This window comes from Ictalurus punctatus, unplaced genomic scaffold (genome assembly GCF_001660625.3).
Source record: "Ictalurus punctatus breed USDA103 unplaced genomic scaffold, Coco_2.0 Super-Scaffold_100056, whole genome shotgun sequence".
Classification (NCBI taxonomy): Eukaryota; Metazoa; Chordata; class Actinopteri; order Siluriformes; family Ictaluridae; genus Ictalurus; species Ictalurus punctatus.
In genome coordinates, this window is record NW_026521088.1 from 856,370 (window position 1) to 870,323 (window position 13,954).

Here is a 13,954-nt window from a genome sequence, read left to right on the forward strand (position 1 = left end):
AGAACTAGAATTATCATTTTTTTATTTTTATTTTTTTAAAATTACAACTGTGTTCAAGATCACAGCAAAAAGACAGTAGAGGAAACAAAGGGAAAAAAATATTTCACATTTCCTGTTTAAATTCAACAGTAAAATCTCATGAACTGAAGACATCGTGACTTTTTGAAACCGGTCGTTACATTTTTGAGTCAAACGGAGCAGGTAGTGATGAAGAAGCTGCCTCGAAAGATCATTTCTTTTCCTCGAAGAGTAAAAAAAAAACAAAAAAAACATGAAATCCTAAATGCATGAAAAATAAACTATGTACATTTTATGTCTAATTACAGTGAACCCTACGGAGAGTGAAGCTCACAGAGGCAAAGTGTTCACGCTACAGCAAATTTCACCGGTTGACGCTAAACTCGCTCACTTAGAAGGTGCGTTTCTCTGTCCCGGGATATTCCTAGCACTGTGTGAAAGCTCCTGAGATGTCCAGCATGGAGACGTGTGTGTATGTTGATGTGTACACAGTACCAATGGTCAGGATGTACTGTTGTGTCCGAGTTTCTCGTTCTCCTGAAAAACACACGTGCGCGCGCACGCACACACATACACACACACACACACACGCACACACACACACACACACAATGGAATTGTAAAGCAAAACATTGGAATATATATCTTAATCACATCTCATAGTCCTTTTATAGAGTCTGAATCAGTTTGACTGATTCATTTCGAGTTTATTCAGAGTCGAATCACTTTCTAGTGAGAATCAAATACTCATCTCAGTCTAGTTCGTTTGGAAGTGTGCGACTCTCACTAGAAAATTATTCGACTCCGAATCGTCTCGAAACGAATCAAAACCGATTCAGACTGGACAAATGGACTAATAGAAGAGAAAGAGCAACAGGAAAGAGGACAGCCTTCCTGCTGAAAGCAAACCGGATCAGAACCTTACATTAGATTGTTTTCTATATTTTTATTTTAAATCAGTTGTGTTGTTTTTCTTCTTTCTGCACTCGATTGAGGAAACACAGCAATGATAAATAAATAAATAAATTTATCTGTCCAGCTTCCTCCTCTTCGTCCCACAGAATGACGTGTGGGTGACGGATTGACAGATTTAAAAAAAGATGTCTGGGCAAACTGTGACCTCCTCGAGTTAAAAGTGAGCATCCAAGGAAATTTAATGTGTTAACTGCACTACATTCTGCAGTCACAGCACCAGAAAAAATATGTCCATCTACTGTACATGTTAACACACAAAACAAGCTTTTGAGTATTAGTTACCCTGTCTTACTGTACAAGGCACCTGCAAATAATAAAGCAAGTAATTAAAAGTTCATCTATCATTTCACTTCCACTAATCAGTCTTTTGACCAGTCTAAAAATAAAAAGACTAAAAAGAAACAGACTTAGCAAGAAGAACTGAAGATATGTGGATGATGATGTCTCAGTTCCACCGCAGCTTCAACAGCCCTGGATCTTCTCCTTTAAAGCTTGGAGAAGGGCACGTCTTTCGGACTCTTCTTTTCCAGGGCTGCCTGCGTTGACTTCATAAGATCCTGTGTCTGCAGCATGTTCATGTTCCAAGTAGCCTGGAGACGCAGAGGAGAAATCTCAGTTTTCGACCGCTCTACTTTGTGTTTGTGGCCATACTGTGTGTGCATGGGTCTACCTTGAGGCTAAAAATGCTTTTCATGTCTTAAGCAGGTTCTTACCATGTAGTCTAGGCTCTCAGTCACACTGTGGTCTCAGGAGTAGAGGAGGTTGATTTTGGTTCCTTGGACAGCGACGCGACTCCGGCCTGCAATCTCACCTGCTATTTCCAGAGCTCCAGCAATCATTGACTATCAGGGAACACACGACTGCAGAGATGAAGAACAGAACACACACTTGCCTTCATTTATACTAAATAATAAAGCTACATGAAAAAAATACACGGTACAACCCAAAGTCACATTCTTCTGTTATCATTCCATATCTTCCATGTGTCAGTCCAGAATTTCATCTTTTTGTGATCACAGAAATTAACGCAAAATCAAGAAACTCCACAATATTCAGAGGAGCTTCCACTTTTTCAAAGTCACTGCAGATTTGGGCCAAAACATGTCATGACACGTCATCACCACAACAGGCCTTCAGCACAGGTTACTCTACTTCCTGAAAAAGTGCAGACCCGGATACAAGTTATGTTCACATTCATGGGACAATTCACATTCACAGTTCCATTGTAACTGAACTCGGACCACCTTCTACAGGTAGTCTCGGGTTCGGTACCGCAGTGCACTTCCCAGTCCACATTACGACGGTCACATTACCAACTTTTCATGCAAACTGCTCTGTGTTGGACTAAACATCCAGTGGGAAAGCCCACTAGAAGAGCTACACTGCAGAATTTTTCTGTCTAAAAATGAACAAATTTCAGGTTTTGTAGCTCTTCTTTGATAAATGACAAGATGGTAATATCATAAAATAGTTCATCATAAAACTTTGTATTAAAACCAGACATCTGATGCTCACTGTGGTTTATTTAATCTTCAACAAACTGCAAATGTAAATAATTGTTCAGAGTGTGCCCCCTTGTGGTCAACTCTTTCATAGGGGCTTGTATGAGTCAGAACAATCAGCCCATTCTTATCTTCTCATCACTTACTATCTCTATATATGATCATATGGACAAAAATAGCTTGTTTACAGATCTTGGTGTAAACATGTAAGCAAGCAATGTATGGCAAGTTAATGTTCCTCATACCTTCACCTGAAACCAGGCATCCTGTGTGCACAGACGAATATCACAGGCTGTGATTAGATCCACTCCTGCGAAAGAAGAAATCAGATCCACAAAAAAAAACTTAGTAATTCAGTCTCCTGCAGCTAAAAGCCCCAGTAAAAGATAACTCTCTGATGGTTAAAGCTTTGCAGGAAAAGTGACAGCAAACAATATGGATGGAACTTCCCAGAGTTGTGGTGAGTGTATGAGATGATGGTACTTAACAGTCCCAACAGACCTGCTTATACACAACCGCCATGCACTGCCACCACCACGGGCTTTGGGCACTGCAGACACATCAAACACAAAGTTCAGTTTATATACCACAATGTATTACTCTAATAGGTTATTGATTGTACAAATACTACATGCATGTAGAACCCCTACATGCTTTGTGTTTAATTTATGTAAGGAATAAACATACGGTTATAGGAAAACAGTCAACAATCCAATGAAGTGGAGTGACCGTTATCACCCTAATGTAGAACTGCACATTCTGAAGTGTTTTATTCCCCTTATACCACAGCAAGTTGTCAACAAGCGCATTTCTTTATTAATTAAAGAAGATCATGTCATACACATTAATCTATTTTAAAGGCTGATCGACAGTGGATCTTACAGATGCCGATAACCGATAAGTCGGGTAGCACCTACTAATAACCGATTACTACTGAATGAAAATATAACACTCAGTGGAAAAATTAAGTTCACTTTATTACAAAAATAAACAGTACTGACCGTACCATGAAAATGTACTGCACTTTTTCTAATGAAATATATATATATATATATATATATATATATATATATATATATATATATATATATATATATATATATATATATATATATATATATATATTTCATTTATATATAAATATATAGCATCAGACTTTTAATCTGAGGGTCCAGGGTTCAAGTCCCTGTTTGGGTGTTGTAGTACCCTCCAAATCTTCTGAGAGGTCCAGTGAAACCATCTAAGGTGCCTCTTTCAAGCATGTTTTGTTCAGCAAGCAAAATGGGCAAACTAAGGAAACATTCAGCAGGTTGTCAAGTTACTAATGGTTACTAGGTGAGAGTGTTGCTACCTAAGCTTTGTTACCTTTTAGCATGAAGTTGACAAAGACATGGGTGGTCATCATAGAGATTGGAGTCCATATAACAGCATCCTTATTAGACTGCGCAGAAAATCATGGGTCTGTGTGAAAAAGAGCACATTCAATGACCCCGACGAGATTTGAACACACAACCTTCTGATCTGACCTTCTTTTCCCACGAGGTCCCATCGCAAAAACTACAGCGCACCATGGTGCAACGCATACTTGTTCATCGGTGTGGCGCTCAAGACGCATTGGAACTCGGAGACAGGTGGTGGGCTGTGACTGTTGCGACTAGTGTCTGACATCTGGGCAAGAGCTCTTTCAGAGGACAAGGCACGAACCCTTTAAAGGGATAACCTGACAGGTTTCCCTTCCCTGGACATTAAGGGAGATTTTCAAAATCAAATGGTAGATCTCACCCCATTGTGTGAGAGTGAAGCGTGGACAACTTATACCTGAAGCGCAACTCAGGGACTCAACTGCCTATGCGATAGAACCATGGTTCAGCCTTCTTCTGGGTAACTTCACACATTTACCATTTGTACGAGGCCTTTGTGTCATTATACGTATCAGACGATGGGCAATCAGTGGCAAAGGTGGCGTAAACCTGCTTTTTGCGAGGCATACAGAGCCAAGATTACACGTCAGTTTGTGGTGTGGAATTAACGTGTTTGTTAGAAATTTTGGTCTCCTTGTGCAGAAAAGCCAAGTTTAATTAAAAATGCTGATGCTATTCTACTTGTTCTCATACCATGACACGAAGGCATTCCTTGAACCAAGACAAGCCTCCAGAGTGAGCCTTACGAATAAGAGTTATGCTGGTAACGATTTCCAAGCGACATGCTGGTCAAAAGTGTGCTAGTTGTAAACAAAAATACGAACAAGGTCGTTAAACAGAAAGCACTGGGGTTAAGTTGATCTCAACTTAGAAACTGGCCAACATAATAGATAGGACCAAAGTTCAACATTCTCTTGGTTAACGTCACCATTTTATAGGTTTCACAAGAACCATGTCTCTTTGTATGTCTCAGACTGCAGGCAGTCAGTGGATAAAGAAGTATGAAGGACAGAGCCGTGGTTGAACCCTGTTGGTTTGTATCCTTGAATAGTGGTGCTGAGTTGTGTTAATAGTTTGTAGAAAGCCATGAGAACCAGATGGGATGGGCCCTTTCCGATCCAGGGGCTGAGCACCATTTATGTCTGTGAGAACCGTTGAACTAGAGCGTCCACAGGCCTGACCTACAAGCTCGAGGGTAAAGTGCACTCTCTCTCCACGAGCCCAGATAGCTCAGTCGGTAGAGCATCAGACTTTTAATCTGAGGGTCCAGGGTTCAAGTCCCTGTTTGGGTGTTGTAGTACCCACCAAATCTTCTGAGAGGACCAGTGAAACCATCTAAGGTGCCTCTTTCCAGCATGTTTTGTTCAGCAAGCAAAATGGGCAAACTAAGGGTAAACATTCAGCAGGTTGTCAAGTTACTAATGGTTACTAAGTGAGAGTGTTGCTACCTAAGCTTTGTTACCTTTTAGCATGAAGTTGACAAAGACATGGGTGGTCATCATAGAGATTGGAGTCCATATAACAGCATCCTTATTAGACTGCGCAGAAAATCATGGGTCTGTGTGAAAAAGAGCACATTGAATGACCCCGACGTGATTTGAACCTCCTGATCTGGAGTCAGACGCACTTCCGTTGCGCCACGAGGTCCCAGCTCGAAGCCTACAGCGCATCATGGTGCAAGGCATACTTGTTCATCGGCGTGGCGATCAAGACGCATTGGAACTCGGAGACAGGTGGTGGGCTGTGACTGTTGCGACTAGTGTCTGACATCTGGGCAAGAGCTCTTTCAGAGGACAAGGCACGAGCCCTTTAAAGGGATAACCTGCCTGGTTTCCCTTCCCTGGACATTAAGGGAGATTTTCAAGATCAAATGGTAGATCTCACCCCAGTGCGTGAGAGTGAAGCGTGGACAACTTATACCTGAAGCGCAACTCAGGGACTCAACTGCCTATGCGATAGAACCATGGTTCAGCCTTCTTCTGGGTAACTTCACACATTTACCATTTGTACGAGGCCTTTGTGTCATTATACGTGTCAGACGATGGGCAATCAGTGGCAAAGGTGGCGTGAACCTGCTTTTTGCGAGGCATACAGAGCCAAGATTACACGTCAGTCTGTGGTGTGGAATTAACGTGTTTGTTAGAAATTTTGGTCTCCTTGTGCAGAAAAGCCAAGTTTAATTAAAAATGCTGATGCTATTCTACTTGTTCTCATACCATGACACGAAGGCATTCCTTGAACCAAGACAAGCCTCCAGAGTGAGCCTTACGAACAAGAGTTATGCTGGTAACGATTTCCAAGCGACATGCTGGTCAAAAGTGTGCTAGTTGTAAACAAAAATACGAACAAGGTCGTTAAACAGAAAGCACTGGGGTTAAGTTGATCTCAACTTAGAAACTGGCCAACATAATAGATAGGACCAAAGTTCAACATTCTCTTGGTTAACGTCACCATTTTACAGGTTTCACAAGAACCTTGTCTCTTTGTATGTCTCAGACTGCAGGCAGTCAGTGGGTAAAGAAGTATGAAGGACAGAGCCGTGGTTAAACCCTGTTGGTTTGTATCCTTGAATAGTGGTGCTGAGCTGTGTTAATAGTTTGTAGAAAGCCATGAGAACCAGATGGGATGCGCCCTTTCCAAGCCAAGGGCTGAGCACCATTTATGTCTGTGAGAACCGTTGAACGAGAGCGTCCACAGGCCTGACCTACAAGCTCGAGGGTAAAGTGCGCTCTCTCTCTCTCCTCGAGCCCAGGTAGCTCAGTCGGTAGAGCATCAGACTTTTAATCTGAGGGTCCAGGGTTCACACAGTCAAACAGTCCCTGTTTGGGTGTTGTAGTACCCTCCAGATCCTCTGAGAGGTCCAGTGAAACCATCTAAGGTGCCTCTTTCCAGCATGTTTTGTTCAGCAAGCAAAATGGGCAAACTAAGGGTAAACATTCAGCAGGTTGTCAAGTTACTAATGGTTACTAGGTGAGAGTGTTGCTACCTAAGCTTTGTTACCTTTTAGCATGAAGTTGACAAAGACATGGGTGGTCATCATAGAGATTGGAGTCCATATAACAGCATCCTTATTAGACTGCGCAGAAAATCATGGGTCTGTGTGAAAAAGAGCACATTGAATGACCGCGACGTGATTTGAACCTCCTGATCTGGAGTCAGACGCACTTCCGTTGCGCCACGAGGTCCCAGCTCGAAGCCTACAGCGCATCATGGTGCAAGGCATACTTGTTCATCGGCGTGGTGATCAAGACGCATTGGAACTCGGAGACAGGTGGTGGGCTGTGACTGTTGCGACTAGTGTCTGACATCTGGGCAAGAGCTCTTTCAGAGGACAAGGCACGAGCCCTTTAAAGGGATAACCTGCCTGGTTTCCCTTCCCTGGACATTAAGAGAGATTTTCAAGATCAAATGGTAGATCTCACTCCAGTGCATTGAATGACCCCGACGTGATTTGAACACGCAACCTTCTGATCTGGAGTCAGACACGCTACCGTTGCTCGCTCGCTCTATCTATTTTATATATATAAAAACAAACACACACACACTATGAATAAATATTAAAGTAAATAAAAAGATGTACAGTATTTCACAATAAAGTGAGAACTCCCCTCACATTTTTGTAAATATTTGATGATATCTTTTCATGTGACAACACTGAAGAAATGACACTTTGCTACAGTGTAAAGTAGTGAGTGTACAGCTTGTGTAGCAGTGTAAATTTGCTGTCCCCTCAAAATAACTCAACACACAATGTCTAAACCGCTGGCAACAAAAGTGAGTACACCCCCAAGTAAAAATGTCCAAATCGGGCCCAATTAGCCATTTTCCCTCCCCGGTGTCATGTGACTTGTTAGTGTTACAAGGTCTCAGGTGTGAATGGGGAGCAGGTGTGTAAAATTTGGTGTCATCACTCTCACACTCCCTCATACTGGTCACTGGAAGTTCGACATGGCACCTCAAGGCAAAGAACTCTCTGAGGATGTGAAAAAAAAGAATTCTTGCTCTACATAAAAATGGCCTAGGCTTTAAGAAGATTACGAAGACCCTGACACTGAGCTGCAGCACGGTGGCCAAGACCATACAGCGGTTTAACAGGACAGGTTCCACTCAGAACAGGCCTCGCCATGGTCGACCAAAGAAGAAGTTGATTGCACGTGCTCAGCGTCATATCCAGAGGTTGTCTTTGGGAAATAGTGCTGCCAGCATTGCTGCAAAGGTTGAAGGGGTGGGGGGTCAGCCTGGGCTTTGGACACTGCAGACACAAACACAAAATCAAGTTTATATACGACAATGTATTACTCAAATAGGTTATTGATTGTGCAAATACTATATGCATGTAGAACCCCTACATGCTTTGCGTTTAATATGTATTATGTAAGGAATAAACATGCGGTTAAACGAGCTTCATTTTGGTAAAATTCAAACATTCAACATTCAAATATTTGGGGGGGGAGGGGGGGGTTTAGAAATCATTTGTTGCCTCAGCTTGTAAATACAGTAGCAATGTACCAGGTCATAAATTGGCTAACGTATTGGAGAGACAATCCAAAGTGTTCAAAGAAGAGTTGGGTCCACTACTGGAGAGAGAACTCCAGAGGCTGGTGGAAGACAAGATCATTGAACCAATGCAGTTTGCAGAGTGGGCAGCTCCCATTGTTCCAGTCAGAAAACTGATGGTTCTACCCCAACTTGTAGGGATTATAAATTTGCAGTAAATCCAGCTCTAGTGTGGAGCAGTATCCAATTCCCAAGGTAGAAGATTTATTTGCTCAGTCGGCAGGAGGAAAGAATTTCCAAACAGGACATGACCCATGCGCATCAGAAGATAATACTGTACAAAAATTCCAATAAGTACGTTACAATCAACATGCACAAGGGATTATGTACTTACAACAGGCCACCATTTGGAGTTGCTTCAAGTCCAGCGATCTTCCAGCACACAATAGAAGGGATTCTGCAAGACATCACATGCGTCACAGTTTATCTGGATTGCATTCTAGTCTCAGGGGCTAATGAACATCTGCAGAACTTGGATGAGGTACTAAGTAGGATAGAAAAGAGTGGACTGAGGCAAAGAAGGAGCAAGTGCGAGTCCTTGGGAGAAGTAGAGATATTTTTATGTCACAAAATTAATGCCATAGGATTACAGTCGAAAGACAGGTCCTATATTATGTTTGAGACAGCTGGCATTGTAGCCGTGAAATCAGCTAACATTATGCTCCATGTAATGTTTGAGATATCCAGTTATTTGTTAAACGCTAACGCATTGCAGTGTTATAAACTACCTCCTAATGGACCACCATGCATCTCCATTCAGCCCGTGTCCTGTCAGCTAAATGTAGCCTAATGTCACTAATAATTATTCACATGTTCATGCTTTTAATAAATCTTTTTATCCTGACACCGTATCAGTGAATTTAAACTAATGCCTGCATTCAGAGTATAAGGGGTGTGTGTGCATTCAGGAGTGCACCTTAGCACTTATTAGTCATGGTCAGACAGTGTTTGAACTAAAATCAAAATCTCTCTCTCTCTCTCTCTCTCTCTCTCTCTCTCTCTCTCTCTCTCTCTCTCTCTCTCTCTCTCTCTCTCTCTCTCTCTCTCTCTCTCTCTCTCTCTCTCTCTCTCTCTCTCTCTCAGTATCAGCCAGAGGAGGATGCCCTCCAGGAGTTTTTAATTTTAGTTTTTTTTTTTTTTTTTTTTAATTCTCTGAGTTATTTAAAAAAAAAAAAAATCACACCATGGTACTGAGCATGTGTACTTTTGGTGGTATCGTTACCAACGACTAGATTTTTGGTATCATGACATCCCTAATATGTAAGGAAATAGGATGAACTCTGCATACAGGGAAGCTTAGTTTTATGGGGGACTCGCGGAGTGGTTCCACCTCCGCGGCTCTTCTAAGACATCTACACGAAACCCATCCGGGAATTACCAGGATGAAAGGCCTGGTGCGTAGCTATATGTGGTTGCCACACTTGGATGCAGAGGTGGAAGCATTGGTCAAATCGTGTGCAGTCTGTCAGGAAAACAGAAACGCTCCGGCAAACGCGCCACTGCATGCGTGAGAGATACCAGAGCAGCCATGGAGAAGGATTCACATTGATTACGGTGCACCGTGGATGGGTAGAATGTTCTTGATCGTGGTAGAAGCATTCTCAAAATGGATAGAGGCTTATCTGTTAATCAAGTCTACATCCACAGTTACCATTCAGTGCTTAAGACAAACCTTTAGCCAACACAGGATACCAGAAGTAGTGATGTCAGACCATAGCAGTTTTTTTGTTTTTTACCAGTGCTGAATTCCAAGAGTTTATGGAAAGAAACGGAATTAAACACAAGCACAGCACCCTACCATGCATCTTCCAGTGGTCTGGCTGAAAGGGCCGTTCAAACATTCAAAACCCTGATGAAAAGAGTGCTGGAGAGTCCATTGAAAAAGCTAGGCAAAGTGCTGTTCAGTCACCGAACGACGCCACAGTCGACCACTGGCAAATCAGCCGCTAATCGGCTGTGTGGAAGGAAACTGGTCTACATTGAGATACAAATAATTGAGAAAAATGGTACCATGACCAACATGCAAAGGAAAGATATCTCGTGGTGGGTGACCCAGTGTATACTAGGAACTTCAGCTCTGGACCTACTTTTATTCCAGGAACAGTTCAGAAAAAGACTGGTCCTGTATGGTGCACAGTAGCATTGGGAAGTGGGCAGGTAGTGCACTGACATATTGATCAGGTGAGAGATGGGCACAATGCAACATCCGTAGCACCAGTGTTGTAAGACACTTCACGGCCAGATGTTGCCATTCCAGCGCATTCTACAAAAGACTCAGGTTCTTCATTCTCTGAGGAAAGTCACAAACAAAAACTGGGAGGAACTTCTGAAGTGGCTGCATCAGAAACTTTCCTTGGGATGGAAAACCCCGAGTTGAGAAGGTCTACACGTACTAAATCTCCAAGCTATCTGAAAGATTATAATTAGTGTAGTGGTGAGTTCCCCAAACGCAGGGCAAGAATGAACCCAGGAACTGAACTGAATCTCAAGAGAAAGTGGGGCATGCAATAAGACAATGGCCCAAAAGAAATAATGGTTAAAGAACAATAAAGTTATTGGTTTGAATGGCCAAAACTGATGTCCAAGCCCATGTGCAGGACTAATAAACAGTTACTGGAAATGATTAGTTGCAGTTATTGCTGCACAAGGGGGTCAGATCAGATACTGAAGGCAAAAGGTTCACATATTTTTGCCACTCCCAGATATGTAATATTGGATTATTTTCTGCAATAAATAAATGACCAAGTATAACATGTGTCACGTTTGTTTAAATGGGTTCTCTTTGAGTAGTTTTAGGACTTGTCTGAAAATCTTGTTATTTATGTAGAAATATAGAAAACGTTAAAGGGTTCACAAACTTTCAAGCACCACTGTAGCTGTGATGTGCAGCAAAAGGTTGTTGAGCTTCACAAAATGGGAAGTGTCTATAAGAAAATAGCACAAGCATCGAAAATGCCCATTTCCACCATCAGGACAATAATTAAGAAGTTCCAGTCAACTGGAAATGTTATGAATTAACCTGGAATTGGACGCGTGTCTATATCGTCTCAACACACTGAAGAGGACGGTTCGAGTGGACAAAACATCTCCAAGGATCACAGCTGGAGAATTGCAGGAGTTAGTTGTGTCTTGGGGTCAGAAAGTCTCCAAAACTACAATATGAAGTCACCTACATCACCACAAGTTGTTGGAAGGGTTTCAAGAAAAAAGCCTCTACTCTCATCCAAAAACACACTCAGGTGTCTTCAGTTGGCCAGACACTACTGGAACTTCAAATGGGATCGGGTTCTATGGTCAGATGAAACCAGAATAGAGCTTTTTGGTAATAAACACCAGAGGTGGTTTTGAAGCACACAGATAGGTAGCCATACGGAAAAGTACCTCATGCCCACGGTTAAATATGGTGGTGGATCTTTAATGTTTTGGGAATGTTTTTCTGCCAGAGGACCTGGACATATTGTTAGGATACATGGATATTAAATAAAAACCTGACTGCCTCTGCCAGAAAGATTAAAATGTGCCGTGGTTGGATCTTCCAGCAGGACAGTGATCCAAAACATACATCAAAATCAACGCAAAAACGGTTTACTGACCACAAAATCATCAAGTCATTTAACACTAATGATCAGTATTGAAAATATTAACATGGATATCTGAGTCTGATAATAAAATTAACTTCTACTTGCAGTCAAATTTTGTAGTGTTTAGGACATTTAACACCCTTCCGTCCAAAAGAAACCAAAAGGGGGTACAAACTTTTACACTCCACGGTATTTGGTTGAAATTGCGCTTATAGAACAACTGAAGAGTAACGTTTCCATACAGGTTTTAGTGAAGTGTTTAACAATAGCAACTTGATTTGAAATGGATGATGTTTCATTAGCGTGGCCTGTGCCCAAATCCTGCACGACTGCGTATCTAGGTACACTACACACGAACGAATGGAGTGTCTACCGCACCTAGTGCGCTAGAGATAGAGATTCCATACAAGGTGATTTGGGACGGAGCCAGTGCACAGAAACCGTTTCCCTGCGAGAGGCGCAGGTGGAGCTGGAGCTGTGTGACTGATTTGTGCACCTGTGACTACAGAACTACCTCAAGTCTCCACACAGAGAGCTGTTCAAGAGAAAAACACTCCTAAAGAACAAATCACTGCGCCAGCGAGACATCAACCCTTTAACTAGACGCTCATCCCAATTCCACACAAATACCGCGGAACTACTTAGGGCTGAGAGACAGTTCAAAAAGCACTGAAAATAAGGTCACTTGGTAAACAGTTGCTCTCTGCGTCACCCAGACAGCGAGGCGGATAAACTACAAGTTCCCGAGAAGCGTCAGATTTACTAAACTAACTAGTTCACCGTTTATCCGGCGCTAAATAAACTCCCACCGAGTTAACTCAAGTTAGTACTTTATACCAAAACAGCCGCAGAGCTAACAAGCTAGCAGCTTAGCGAATAAATAAGGCCAAACGCGTTCACCTAGCCACCTACAGTCGGGTGTTAAGTCTACAAGTTGCTCAGTGCTGCGTTTTCTCTCCAATTCTGTAATTCTCCGTCATTAAATGCGGTTCAGAGACGGCTTCCATTACACCAATCACCAGTCCTCAGTGAGTAACCCGCTCGCCATGTACAACCTGCTACCTTTAACAGACAGACGCGGTTAGCCACGCCCACGGACGCCAGGGAGGATAATATGATTGGTTCGAACGTGTGTGGTGGGTGGAGCCACGAGAGAGCGCTCTACATAGAGTTTAAATCTATTACTTCATCTCCAGTGAAATCCTCTTATACAGAGACTAAGGGTCCATAGAGTAGGATTCAGTCATTATCTACATCATTTAATTCACTTGAGTGACACCTGTTTATAATAGTTTCACATAAAATCACAAATATTATAGCATAAAAATGCAAATCATACAAATTTTTAAAAATAAATTATATATTTTGTAAATGTATAAAATAAAACTTGTGTCCTATGTGGTGGTGTAGTGGCTAGCACAAGGACAGATTTAGTGATTTGTCGGATCCTAGACAAAATATAGGGATGGGGCCCTCATTTCAGTGTTTTAACATCAATATTTAAAATTTCAGCTTATGTTATTTAGCATTAACAGCAATAATCAGGCGTGTACGGGGCCAAAAAGTGGTGTTGGCTCGAATTTAGCCTATTACCCAAAAACATTTAAAACTCAACTTAGAAGCCAATACTCACATCTACCTCTGAGCCCAGTTGGAGATAGAAAAAACACACCAGCCGTGAGTGAGAAGAAGCAAGGGTCCAGCTTTATTGTTCCATTCCACCACACGAGATCCACACCGATGAGAATTCTCAAAAGTGATCCCCAATACCCTGAGCTTAAGCTCCAGTATTTATACTGTATTTACACACTAGATAACCCATAGGTTTCCAGAAAAGGCCTATTTCACTTACCCATAGAATTGAAACCAGGGGTTTTACTTTACACATAAAATCAGAACC

The 13,954-nt window shown here is 42.1% G+C and overlaps 2 long non-coding RNA genes and 1 other non-coding gene across 4 annotated transcripts; 1 reads left to right on the top strand and 2 right to left on the bottom strand.

Annotated features, from left to right (window-relative positions):
* Positions 1 to 408: 408 nt before the first annotated feature.
* LOC128630421 (uncharacterized) lies at positions 409 to 3,558 on the bottom strand. The gene is made up of 2 exons (XR_008394716.1): positions 1,707 to 3,558; positions 409 to 1,583 (listed from the first exon to the last, which is right to left on the bottom strand). It is a non-coding gene; the product is annotated as an uncharacterized LOC128630421 (long non-coding RNA).
* Positions 3,559 to 5,135: 1,577 nt separating this feature from the next.
* On the top strand, positions 5,136 to 5,208 carry trnak-uuu (transfer RNA lysine (anticodon UUU)). Its single transcript has one exon. It is a non-coding gene; the product is annotated as a tRNA-Lys (tRNA).
* Positions 5,209 to 7,325: 2,117 nt separating this feature from the next.
* LOC128630430 (uncharacterized) lies at positions 7,326 to 13,153 on the bottom strand. 2 transcript variants are annotated; one of them, XR_008394739.1, is made up of 3 exons: positions 12,967 to 13,153; positions 8,808 to 8,870; positions 7,326 to 8,168 (listed from the first exon to the last, which is right to left on the bottom strand). It is a non-coding gene; the product is annotated as an uncharacterized LOC128630430 (long non-coding RNA). The 2 variants fall into 2 exon arrangements; XR_008394738.1 differs by having other exon boundaries at positions 12,963 to 13,152.
* Between the last annotated feature and the right edge of the window lie 801 nt (positions 13,154 to 13,954).